Source organism: Schistocerca piceifrons, chromosome 4, assembly GCF_021461385.2.
Source record: "Schistocerca piceifrons isolate TAMUIC-IGC-003096 chromosome 4, iqSchPice1.1, whole genome shotgun sequence".
Classification (NCBI taxonomy): domain Eukaryota; kingdom Metazoa; phylum Arthropoda; class Insecta; order Orthoptera; family Acrididae; genus Schistocerca; species Schistocerca piceifrons.
Genome location: NC_060141.1, coordinates 535,994,388 through 536,007,173, shown reverse-complemented (window position 1 = coordinate 536,007,173; position 12,786 = coordinate 535,994,388).

The window sequence follows — 12,786 nt, the reverse complement described above, 5'->3', positions numbered from 1 at the left end:
AATAACATTATCTATTTCCCTTTGCCTATGCTTAACGTATTCAAGACCTGTGTCCTAACAGGAAATTTACAACTCGAATTTTTATAATAATGTGTCATAATTAGTAATTCGTTTGTACAAGCAAAAATATGGAGCAAAAATATGGAGACACATAAAAATGAGAACTCAAATGCGTGGTGATATAGATTATAATGCCAGCGACTGAGAATTCGCTGATGTGACTACTGAAAACATGAAGCCTGAGTTCGCGAAATTGGATCAAACACTGAGAATGAGGAAATTTATCCAACCACCAGCCCCACACCAGATCCAGTTACTCTAAACCTGGCATAATTTGTCCGATTTTCAGATTCAAATGTGATTATCATGACTTTTCTAACTTCTGTGGTAATTATAGTAATATGAAAGGATTACATACTAATTCGTACAGTACATATTCTAAAATGCAGAGGAAGCAAGTGTAAAAAAAAAAAAATAACTGGTCAAAGTTAGCCTGGATCTAGGGCCTACATTGACGGGCCTATACTTCGACCAAATGTGTCACTGCCATCTACTATTCAATATTTCAAAAACATAATGAAATATCCCCCCCTCCCCATGAACCATTGACATTATCGTTGGTGGTGACCCTCGCGTCCCTTAACGATACAGATAGCCGTACCGTAGGTGCAACCACAATGGAGGGGTATCTGTTGAGAGGCCAGACAAACGTGTGGTTCCTGAAGGGGGGCAACAGCCTTTTCAGTAGTTGCAGGGGCAAAAGTCTCGGTGATTGACTGATCTGGCAGTGTAACACCAACCAAAACGGCCTTGCTGTTTTGGTACGGCGAACGGCTGAAAGCAAGGAGAAACTACAGCCGTAATTTTTCCCGAGGGCATACAGCTTTACTGTATAATTAAATGATGATGGCGTCCTCTTGGGTAAAATATTCCGGAGGTAAAATAGTCCCCCATTCGGATCTCCGGGCGGGGACTACTCAAGAGGACATCGTTATCAGGAGAAAGAAAACTGGCGTTCTACGGATCGGAGCGTGGAATGTCAGATCCCTTAATCGGGCAGGTAGGTTAGAAAATTTTAAAAGGGAAACGGATAGGTTAAAATTAGATATAGTGGGAATTAGTGAAGTTCGGTGGCAGGAGGAACAAGACTTTTGGTCAGGTGAATACAGGGTTATAAATACAAAATGTAATAGGGGTAATGCAGAAATAGGGTTAATAACGAATTAAAAAATAGGAGAGCGGGTAAGCTACTACAAACAGCATAGTGAACGCATTATTGTGGCCAAGATAGACACGAAGCCTACGCCTACTACAGCAGTACGAGTTTATATGCCAACTAGCTCTGCAGATGATGAAGAAGTTGATGAAATGTATGATGAGATAAAAGTAATTATTCAGGTAGTGAAGGGAGATGAAATTTTAATAGTCATGGTTGACTGGAATTCGACAGTAGGAAAAGGAAGAGAGGGAAACGTAGTAGATGAATATGAATTGGGGCTAAGAGATGAAAGAGGAAGCCGCCTGGTAGAATTTTGCACAGAGCACAACTTAATCATTGCTAACAGTTGGTTCAAGAATCATGAAAGAAGGTTGTATACGTTGAAGAACCTTGGAGATACTAAAAGGTTTCAGATAGATTATATAATGGTAAGACAGAGATTTAGGAACCAGGTTTTAAATTGTAAGACATTTCCAGGGGCAGATGTGGACTCTGACCACAATCTATTGGTTATGAACTATAGATTAAAACTGAAGAAACTGCAAAAAGGTGGGGATTTAAGCAGATCTGACCTGGATTAACTGAAAGAACCAGAGGTTGTACAGAGTTTCAGGGAGAGCATAAGGGAACAATTGAAAGGAATGGGGGACAGAAATACAGTAGATGATGAATGGGTAGCTTTGAGGAATGAAATAGTGAAAACAGCAGAGGAGTAAGTAGGTAAAAAGACGAGGACTAGTAGAAATCCTTGGGTGACAGAAGAGATACTGAATTTAATTTATGAAAGGAGAAAATACAAAAATGCAGTAAATGAAGCAGGCAAAAAGGAATACAAACGTCTCAAAAATGAGATCGACAGGAAGTGCAAAATGGCTAAGCATGGATGGCTAGATGACAAATGTAAGGATATAGAGGCTTATCTCATGAGGGGTAGGATAGATACTGCCTACAGGAAAATTAGAGAGACCTTTGGAGGAAAGAGAACCACTTGCATGAATATCAAGAGCTCAGATGGAAACCCAGTTCTAAGCAAAGAAGGGAGAGCAGGAAGGTGGAAAGACTATATAGAGGGTCTATACAGGGGCGATGTTCTTGAGAACAATATTATGAAAATGGAAGAGGATGTAGATGAAGATGAAATGGGAGATATGATACTGCGTGAAGAGTTTGACAGAGCACTGAAAGACCTAAGTCGAAACAAGGCACCAGGAGTAGACAACATTCCATTAGAACTACTGACAGCCTTGGGAGAGCCAGTCCTGAAAAAACTCTACCATCTGGCGAGCAAGATATATGAGACAGGCGAAATACCCTCAGACTTCAAGAAGAATATATTAATTCCAATACCAAAGAAAGCAAGTGTTGACAGACGTGAAAATTACCGAACAATCAGTTTAATAAGTAACAGCTGCAAAATGCTAACGCGAATTCTTTACAGACGAATGGAAAACTGGTAGAAGCTGACCTCGGGGAAGATCAGTTTGGATTCCGTAGAAATGTTGGAACACGTGAGGCAATAGTGACCCTACGTCTTATCTTAGAAGCTAGATTAAGAAAAGGCAAACCTACGTTTCTAGCATTTGTAGACTTAGAGAAAGCTTTTGACAATGTTGACTGGAATACTCTCTTTCAAATTCTGAAGGTGGCAGGGGTAAAATACAGGGAGTGAAAGGCTATTTACAATTTGTACAGAAACCAGATGGTAGTTATAAGAGTCGAGGGACATGAAAGGGAAGCAGTGGTTGGGAAGGGAGTGAGACAGGGTTGTAGCCTATCCCTGATGTTATTCAATCTGTATATTGAGCAAGCAGTAAAGGAAACAAAAGAAAAGTTTGGAGTAGGTATTAAAATCCATGGAGAAGGAATAAAAACTTTGAAGTTCGCCGATGACATTGTAATTCTGTCAGAGACAGCAAAGAACTTGGAAAAGCAGTTGAACGGGATGTATAGTGTGTTCAAAGGAGGGTATAAGATGAACATCAAGAAAAGCAAAACGAGGATAATGGAATGTAGTTGAATTAAGACGGCTGATGCTGCGGGAATTAGATTAGGAAATGAGACACTTAAAAAAGTAAAGGAGTTTTGTTATTTGGTGAGCGAAATAAGTGATGATGGTCGAAGTAGAGAGCATATAAAATGTAGATTGGCAATGGCAAGGAAAGCGTTTCTGAAGAAGAGAAATTTGCTAACATCGAGCATAGATTTAAGTGTCAGGAAGTCGTTTCTGAAAGTATTTGTATGGAGTGGAGTGAAACATGGACCATAAATTGTTCAGACAAGAAGAGAATAGAAGCTTTTGAAATGTGGTGATACAGAAAAATGCTAAAGATTAGATGGGTAGATCACATAAGTAATGAGGAGGTATTGAATAGAATTGGGGAGAAGAGGAGTTTGTGGCACAACTTGACTAGAAGAAGGGATTGGTTGGTAGGACATGTTCTGAGGCATCAAGGGATCACCAGTTTAGTACTGGATGGCAGTGTGGAGGGTAAAAATCGTAGAGGGAGACCAAGAGATGAATACACTAAGCGGATTCAGAAGGATGTATGCTGCAGTAGGTAATGGGAGATGAAGAGGCTTGCTCAGGATAGAGTAGCATGGAGAGCTGCAGCAAACCAATCTCAGGACTGAACACCACAACAACAACAAAGAAATATTCTCCACCCAGAAATAAATTCATTGATCTAAACTTTTTTAAGTGAATTATTAAACCCCATAAAAGAAAAAACCCTAGCATGATAGCAAAATGAGTGTGATCTCTCCTCATAATTATAAATGTAACGAAAGGTGCTAAGATGTAGTACCACACAAATAGCTCCAAATTTAGCAGACCATAATACTTCCAGTTTCACCACCTTAGATCTAAATCGTCGTTTTAAAACATCCATTGCAGTTAGAATGAAGACTATCTATTCTTCATTTATCGAGACAATATCTGGCATTTATGGTCACACAAACCTCATGACTCCTGTTTCGAGAATTAAACAAGTAACATAAATCATATAATTGAAAACACCGAGCGCTTCGCTCTTAAAAAATACTTGGTGGGTTTTGCTCAACATGATTTTAACTCACTTTCGTTTAAAACTTTAAGCCGCAATACATTCCCCCATTGCTGCGCAAGAAAATCGATACTACATGGTGCCATTTTCCGTGTATTGATGGATTCTTACAACGAAACAGTATAAACACTCAACTAAGAGCCGGAAGAGAACTGTAAAGCTGTTGATGTATGAGTGGTCAAAGTAACTACAGCGTCAGAGTGTATCCGTTTCACAGTATGGCAATGTATCGCAGTTTTGGGGCTATGATAAATGGAATGTTAATGTAATTACAACAAAATGAAACGTAAGCCAAGCAAAATGCTATGACCTCTTATCAAACTTGTCAACTGACATTAATCTGTCGATAGAACAAGATACAGTGTCATCTGGAATGGCCACTGTCCATAATGAACTGCCCCCTTCACTGACAAATCATACAGTGCAGCAGGGTGCCTTAAAAGACTGAAGTCACACAACTAAAAACTGTGTCCCAGGGTCTCCCTGATGTAATAAGGGAATTATATGACGAAGAAGATCAACTAAAAGAATCTGGTCACAAGCTGAATGCAATGTTAGATCATTTCAGAAGTGAACAAGAATTTAAACTGTGGTGCCAGGAAATAACTGATCGATATTTTCTGCAACTAAACGCCTATGGTATAAACCAAAATGTACAAGCTTGCTCGCATTGTAAAACATATTATTTCGTATATAGAAATGTCTTTTCTTTCTCTTTTGAAGACAAATATAGTCATCTCAAATAACGTAGCATTATTACCGGTAAAGTACCAGAGTTAGTGTGAATTCAATTTTACTTTATGCTTCCGTATGGAGAGCTTGCGTAGTACCAGGACTTCTAGCATTCTTTTACAGATATCACAGGCTGTAGATGAGGTATACTAATACTAAAATATTCCCATGTCCTTTGTCTCTAGTAACTACTACATACATACATATACTCTCTAGTTGGTCAGTTCGTGACACAGCAGTGCAATGCCAAGTATTCAGTCGCACCGATCTTCGTATTTTGTGTGGCAGAGGTCACTCAACCTAAGCGCTAGGTGTAGAAATAATCCTCTCATCACAAGTGTCAAAGCATAAATAACTTTCGGGGTTGATGGGGAAGGGTAAATGCATCAGTTTAAGGTAAGAGACTCTGGTCCAGAAATGAAAGAGTCAAAAGTCAAAGCTAAAATCTTTATGATACCTCTGGCAGTGGAATAAACGTATGTACTGGTACCGTTGTTACTAAGATTGTAGGTTAGGCAACTTTCAAAGTTGGTAGTATAGACCGAAACAAGAAAAATCCAAGTAAACACGGGCTCCAAATGCATACATTAAGAGTTCTGGGCACTTTCTTCAATAGAAGAGATATGTGCCACAGTAGCAAAAATGAACGAGTGTTCATTGCTGTTAAGGTATGCTTTGTTGTGCCCATATTTACTAGACATACCGGCTAGTCCAGTTAATAGTACCACCTCCATAAATGTAGAATTCGAAGAGTTTACAGAAGAAGAGCTGTATTTCATAGTATAGAGGATGAACAAGAGCTGGAGCACTTTAAGATGTGCATTTTTCGGCCCATTTTGTCTTCTTTTCTTCCATATTATCACCTCTGAAAGGTGCCTGCCTTACTATCTTCGCAAACAACAGTACTGGTACATATAATCCTTTGTCAGAGGTATCAGAAAGGTTTCTGCTTATGAGAGTGGTGATCAGAAACTAAGATTAAAAACCCTGCAGTCAAAGGTATATGTAGGTTCAGGCCCTCTTCGTTTCGTGGGATGAGTCTGAATATACGTTTCTGGTAAAAAAAATCCTGCGTGTTCAGCCAAATTATACTGAAGTGTTTCACCTCCTCGTCTGGAGTGAATCATCGGCCACCTAGGTGCTCCTTGAAATGCGAAAATTGCTGAAAGTCGCTTGTAGTGAGGTCCCAGCTGTAAAGAGGGTGGTCGCTAACGTCCCAGAGAAACTGCAACAGCGTGGTGGCTTCTTAGTTGTGTGAGGCTGCCCATTGTCGTGAAGGAAGAAATCCTGGTTGTTTCCTTCTGATTGCTTCTCACAGTTGTCTGAAGGTTTTGCAGTATCAGTCAGCGGTTTCTTTCCAAAAATTCTTCGAGTATGACACTCACGCTCACCCAAAACATTTTGCCCACCACCTTCTACTCAGTTGGCATCACCTTTAACGTTTCTTTGCAGAAAAAAGAGTGTTTCTACTCCTTTCGTCTGGAGCCATAGTTGATCTGTGCTTCACCTCCCATGACAGTTCGGTGAAGAAAACTGTTCGCTTCAGTTGAGAACCATTTCAAAAGTTAAAGACTTGCCCCATGAGCTTATCCTTGTGTTTTAGACAGATTTTATGAAACCCACAAGGAACAAACTTCCCGGTACTACAGAATATCGTAAACATGTGACAAAAATCTCTGCATAGAATTCCGAATTCTGTCACCGAATGCTGTAAAGCGACCCTCCAGTTGTCCTGAATCGATTCCTCCACGCGAGCTGCTATTCTCGTCGGTAATGTTTTATCTGCCTACCGCTAACTTCAGACACCATTTTGCGGCAAGTGACGAAACATTATCGTCCTTCCGTAAGCCTCTGCCAGCTGCTGGTGAATTTCAACCACAGTTACATGTTCCGCACACAGAAATCGAATAATTCAGCAGATTTCTTCGCGAGACCAGTTTTCCAAATGAGTCAAAATACGGTTCAAATGGCTCTGAGCACTATGGGACTTAACATCGGAGGTCATCAGTCACCTAGAACTTAGAAATACTTAAACCTAACTAACCTAAGGGCATCACACACATCCATGCCCGAGGCAGGATTCGAACCTGCGACCGTAGCGCAAATGAGTCACCATTTGTGTTTACCTACAACAAACGCTGTAGGTGGCGAGTAACGAATTCTGCGCAGTTCTTAGTATTGTCCATCCGAATGAAAGCACAGTTCTAATTTCTCGATAACGGACGAAATTCCAGCGATATCGGGATTTTAACCTTGTTTCTGATCACCCCTCGTAACTTTCGACTCTGTCGTTTCCGGACAAGAGTCCCTTACTTGAAATTGTTATATTTGCATTTTCCTAGTCACTACTGAAAGTCTGTAAAACCGTAATGGAATCGTCCTGTGTATCATCATAAAATCTGCGAACATCATCAACGACATCATAATCATCATCGTCAACAACATCGACACGAATTACCAAAAATGTGAATGCTGATCATTACTTTGCACTGACTCAATATTATCACGTTTATGCATTTGGGACGTTGCGTGTGATAGCTATCGGAATGGGCTTGATAGTATACGTGAGGCAAAGAACCGCATTATAATTTTATGAATAAACACACTGAGGTGAAAAAGTGTTCGATGAAAATTCATTATCTCCGTTCAGATTTGCGAAGTACATCTCTCTGATTTATTAAATAGTAGGAATTTTGCCCAAATTGTCTTTTATCAGTTATTATTTTAATAAATACAGCAACCAGCCATCAGCTAAAACGCGTTTCGGGCTTTCACACATCTTCCATTAGCCTTATTACACGCTTTAGTCTCCCGTTAGTGCATAGCCACAACATCAACAACATACTGGACGCTGCAGCTGGCTTTCTGCTTTGCTTCTTGTTATTCTTTCCACGCCCTTATGGAAGTGGTACAAACACTTTTTACTTCTATTTTGCACAAAAACAACACAGTATCCACCATGTTGCCGACACCTTTTAGCAGGCGTATTGTGGGTGCTGGTGACGCCGTCAAAGTTCTGCAGTCACTTGTCACGGGTACGCTGGCAGCGCGGAGTGACCAGGAGGCAGCGAACACTCCACAGCGGCCGTTCGAGGGCGCTGCAGCCGGCTGCTGTCTTTTCAGAGGCAGAGTGGCTGGCGGTCCGGCCCCGCCAACAGTTCGCTCTGGAACAATGGACAAAGCTGCACGTGGGGCCACTCAGAGCCGTTCGCTTCAGTGCCGTCACACCTGTCACTTGCAGGCCACAGGACTCGCTGCGTGCGCCACACATTGCAGTCCCTCTGCAGCCTCGTAATTAGCTCGGGATAAAACTGCCCACTGAATATACGAGACACAAATGCTGGAGAAAACGACACATGCGTCGCTGCCACAACCGTTCAAGCAATATCTCATTATTCACAAATAATTTGTATCTAAATCGTGGTACAGTTGGTTACACAACGAAGGAAAAGTTGTACGAATACTTCTACTTACAACTGTTCAATCGAGCGATGTTCTCCTGCAGGATCTCTCTCGGGGAAACTTGTGCCTCTCAGAAGCGACGAAGAACTGCGACGTTCGACGTTTTGATCATATTTCACCATCTGATACTGAGTGAATCACCGGAAAGTGCAATTGATGTGCAGTTTTCGCAGATTGGATTGATAGTCAGAGGTTCGTATTGTTAACAAATCAATAGATTGCTAATAAAGAATATTTTTATGCAAACATACACCTTTTTAAAAGGAACAAAGGCTATTGACATTGTTGTTGTTGTTGTGGCCTTCAGTCCTGAGACTGGTTTGATGCACAATCCATGCTACTCTATCCTGTGCAAGCTTCTTCATCTCCCAGGACGTACTGTAACCTACATCCTTCTGAATCTGTTTAGTGTATTCATCTCTTGGTCTCCCTCTACGATTTTTACCCTCCACACTGCCCTGCAGTACTAAGTTGGTGATGCCTCGATGTCTCAGACCATGTCCTACCAACCGATCCCTTCTTCTAGTCAAGTTGTGCCACAAACTTCTCTTCTCTCCAACCCTATTCAATACCTCCTCATTAGTTGTATGATCTACCCATCTAATCTTCAGCATTTTTCTGTAGCACCACATTTCGAAAGCTTCTATTCTCTTCCATACATGGCTACGCTCCATACAAATACTTAAAGAAACCACTTCCTGTCACTTAAATCTATACTCGATGTTAACAAATTTCTCTTCCTTGCCATTGCAAGTCTACATTTTATATCCACTCTACTTTGACTATCATCAGTTATATTGCTCCCCAAATAGCAAAACTCCTTTACTACTTCAAATGTCTCATTTCCTAATCTACTTCCCTCAGAATCACCCGACTTAATTCGACTACATTCCATTATCCTCGTTTTGCTTTTCTTGATGTTCATCTTATACCCTCCTTTGATGACACTGTCAATTCCGTTCAATTGCTCTTCCAAGTCATTTGCTGTCTCTGACAGAATTACAATGTCTTCGGCGAACCTCAAAGTTTTTATTTCTTCTACATGGACTTTGATACCTACTCCGAACTTCTCTCTTGTTTCCTTTACTGCTTGCTCCATATACAGATTGAATAACATCGGGGAGAGGCTACAACCCTGTCTCACCCCCTTCCCAACCACTGCTTCCCTTTCATGTCCCTCGACTTTTATAACTGCCATCTGGTATCTGTACAAATTGTAAATAGTCTTTCGCTCCCTGTATTTTACCCCTGCCACCTTCAGAATTTGAAAGAGAGTATTCTAGTCAACATTGTCAAAAGCTTTCTCTAAGTCTACAAATGCTAGAAACGTAGGTTTGCCTTTTCTTAATCTAGCTTCTAAGATAAGTCGTAGGGTCACTATTGCCTCACGTGTGCCAATATTTCTACGGAATCCAAACTGATCTTCCCCCAGGTCGGCTTCTACCAGTTTTTCCACTCATCTGTAAAGAATTCGCGTTAGTATTTTGCAGCTGTTACTTATTAAACCGATTGTTCGGTAATTTTCACATCTGTCAGCACCATCTTTCTTTGGGATTGGAATTACTATATTCTTCTTGAAGTCTGACGGTATTTCGCATGTCTCATACATCTTGCTCACCAGATGGAAGAGTTTGGTCAAGACTGGCTCTCCCAAGGCCGTCAGTAGTTCAAATGGAATGTTATCTACTCCCGGGGCCTTGTTTCGACTCAGGTCTTTCAGTGCTCTGTCAAACTCTTCACGCAGTATCATATCTCCCATTTCATCTTCATCTACATCCTCTTCCATGTCCATAATATTGTCCTCAAGTACATTACCCTTGTATAGACCCTCTATATAGTCCTTCCACCTTTCTGCTTTCCCTTCTTTGCTTAGAACTGGGTTTCCATCTGAGCTCTTGATATTCATGCAAATGGTTCTCTTTTCTCCAAAGGTCTCTTTAATTTTCCTGGAGGCAGTATCTATCTTACCCCTATTGAGATAAGCCTCTACATCCTTACATTTGTCCTCGAGCCATCCCTGCTTAGCTATTTTGCACATCTTGTCGATCTCATTTCTCAGACGTTAGTATTCCTTTTTGCCTGCTTCATTTACCGCATTTTTATATTTTCTCCTTTCACCAATTAAATTCAATATTTCTCCTGTTACCCAAGGATTTCTACTAGCCTTCGTCTTTTTACCTACGTGATCCTCTGCTGCCTTCACTACTTCATCCCGCAGAGCCACCCATTCTTCTTCTACTGTATTTCTTTCCCCTATTCCTGTCAATTGTTCATGTATGCTCTCCCTGAAACTCTGTACAACCTCTGGTTTAGTCAGTTTATCCAGGTCCCATCTCCTTAAATTCCCACCTTTTTGCAGTTTCTTCAGTTTTAATCTACAGTTCATAACCAATAGATTGTGGTCAGAGTACAGATCTGCCTCTGGAAATGTCTTACAATATAAAACCTGGTTCCTAAATGTCTGTCTTACCATTACATAATCTATCTGAAACCTGTCACTGTCTCCAGGCTTCTTCCATGTATACAACCTTCTTTTATGATTCTTGAACCAAGTGTTAGCTATGATTAAGTTGTGCTCTGTGTAAAATTCTATCAGGCGGCTTCCTCTTTCATCTCTTAGCCCCAATCCATATTCTCCTACTACGTTTCCTTCTCTCCCTTTTCCTACTACCGAATTCCAGTCACGCATGACTATTAAATTTTCTTCTCCCTTCACTATCTAGATAATTTCTTTTATCTCATCATACATTTATTCAATTTCTTCGTCATCTGCAGAGCTATTTGGCATATAAACTTGTACTACTGTAGTAGGTGTAGGCTTCGTATCTATCTTGGCCACAATAATGCGTTCACTATGCTGTTTGAAGTAGCTTACCCGAACTCCTATTTTTTTATTCATTATTAAACCGACTCCTGCATTACCCCTATTTGATTTTGTATTTATAACCCTGTATCCGCCTGACCAAAAGTCTTGTTCCTCCTGCCACCGTACTTCAGTAATTCCTACTATATCTAACTTTAACCTATTCTTTTCCCTTTTTAAATTTTCTAACCTACCTGCTCGATTAAGGGATCTGACATTCCACATTAACAAACTAAAAAATTTGATCAATTAGAATGTACAATAGTGTAGTGCGACTCACTTACGAGATACCGGTATTTTGAAAAGTTTTCACGCCGACACTTGCACGATACCTGTTGCAGCAAACACTAAAGAACAACACAAGTGCATACACCAGTTATGTGTATTCTGGCCAATAACGAGACAACTAAACATCACAGGCTGTGTTCAGATTGACCACCGGCAGCGACAATACATGCTTCCAGTCGGGTATGGAACGATTGATAGAGTTTTAACGAAGCTGTCCGAGTAGGTTGCAGTAATACGTCATTGCTTATCATCGGGTATAATTGCTATGTCCTTGTAGACAACATCTTTCAGCATCCCCACAGAAAAAATTCTACAGGCATCAAATCAGGGGAACGGTCCGCCCAAGGAACAAGTCCTCTGCATCCAGTCCAACGATTTGGAAACAATTCCTGAAGACAGGCAGTAGTACTTCGTGCACTATGGGCTGGACAGACATTATATTGGTACCACAGGTTCCTGTTAGTCTGCAAAAGAATATCTTCTAATATCAGTAGAAGATGGTCTGTTAGGAGGCTGCAATACTTGCGGGTTTTCATGTTCCGTGTACGAAAAATGGGACTATGAGGTGATGGTTCAATATACCCCTGCACAGGTTTACCCTCCATGGGCACTGACTTTCCACTTGATGAAGTTAACGGGCATTGTCGACACACCAGCAGTGTATGTTTGGGCGGCTTACCTCGCCATGATTGGTAAATGGTCTTTCATATTTACACAAGACACATGACGCATCTGGAGCGTCCTTTCTTAATGTCCATATACAGAAGTTAAAGATATTGTCATGCATCTCTTGATGGAGAGAAATGTGGTAGGGATGGAACCTATTCGATGAGGAATTTGTAGGATACTTGCCTGACACATGCCATTACCTCCTGCGATTAAGCGGGAGCTAATGTGTGGATCGACCGCAACAGCAGCAACATTAATTTCACCGTCTTCTGTCATCACCTGTTTCCTTCTGTTGTCTGGCTGTTAGACTACCATTTTGCTTTGAAGAGGTTGATAAATAAAACTGCTAAGATGGTTGACGTCTCATGAGACATCTTGCCGAACACATCGCACAAGAACGAACTGCTTGCTTCGTATACTTTCCATACACCCTGAGCATGTTGGCTTTTCTGCATTGGTAAATTCCATCGTGCACTCACGACCTACTCCTT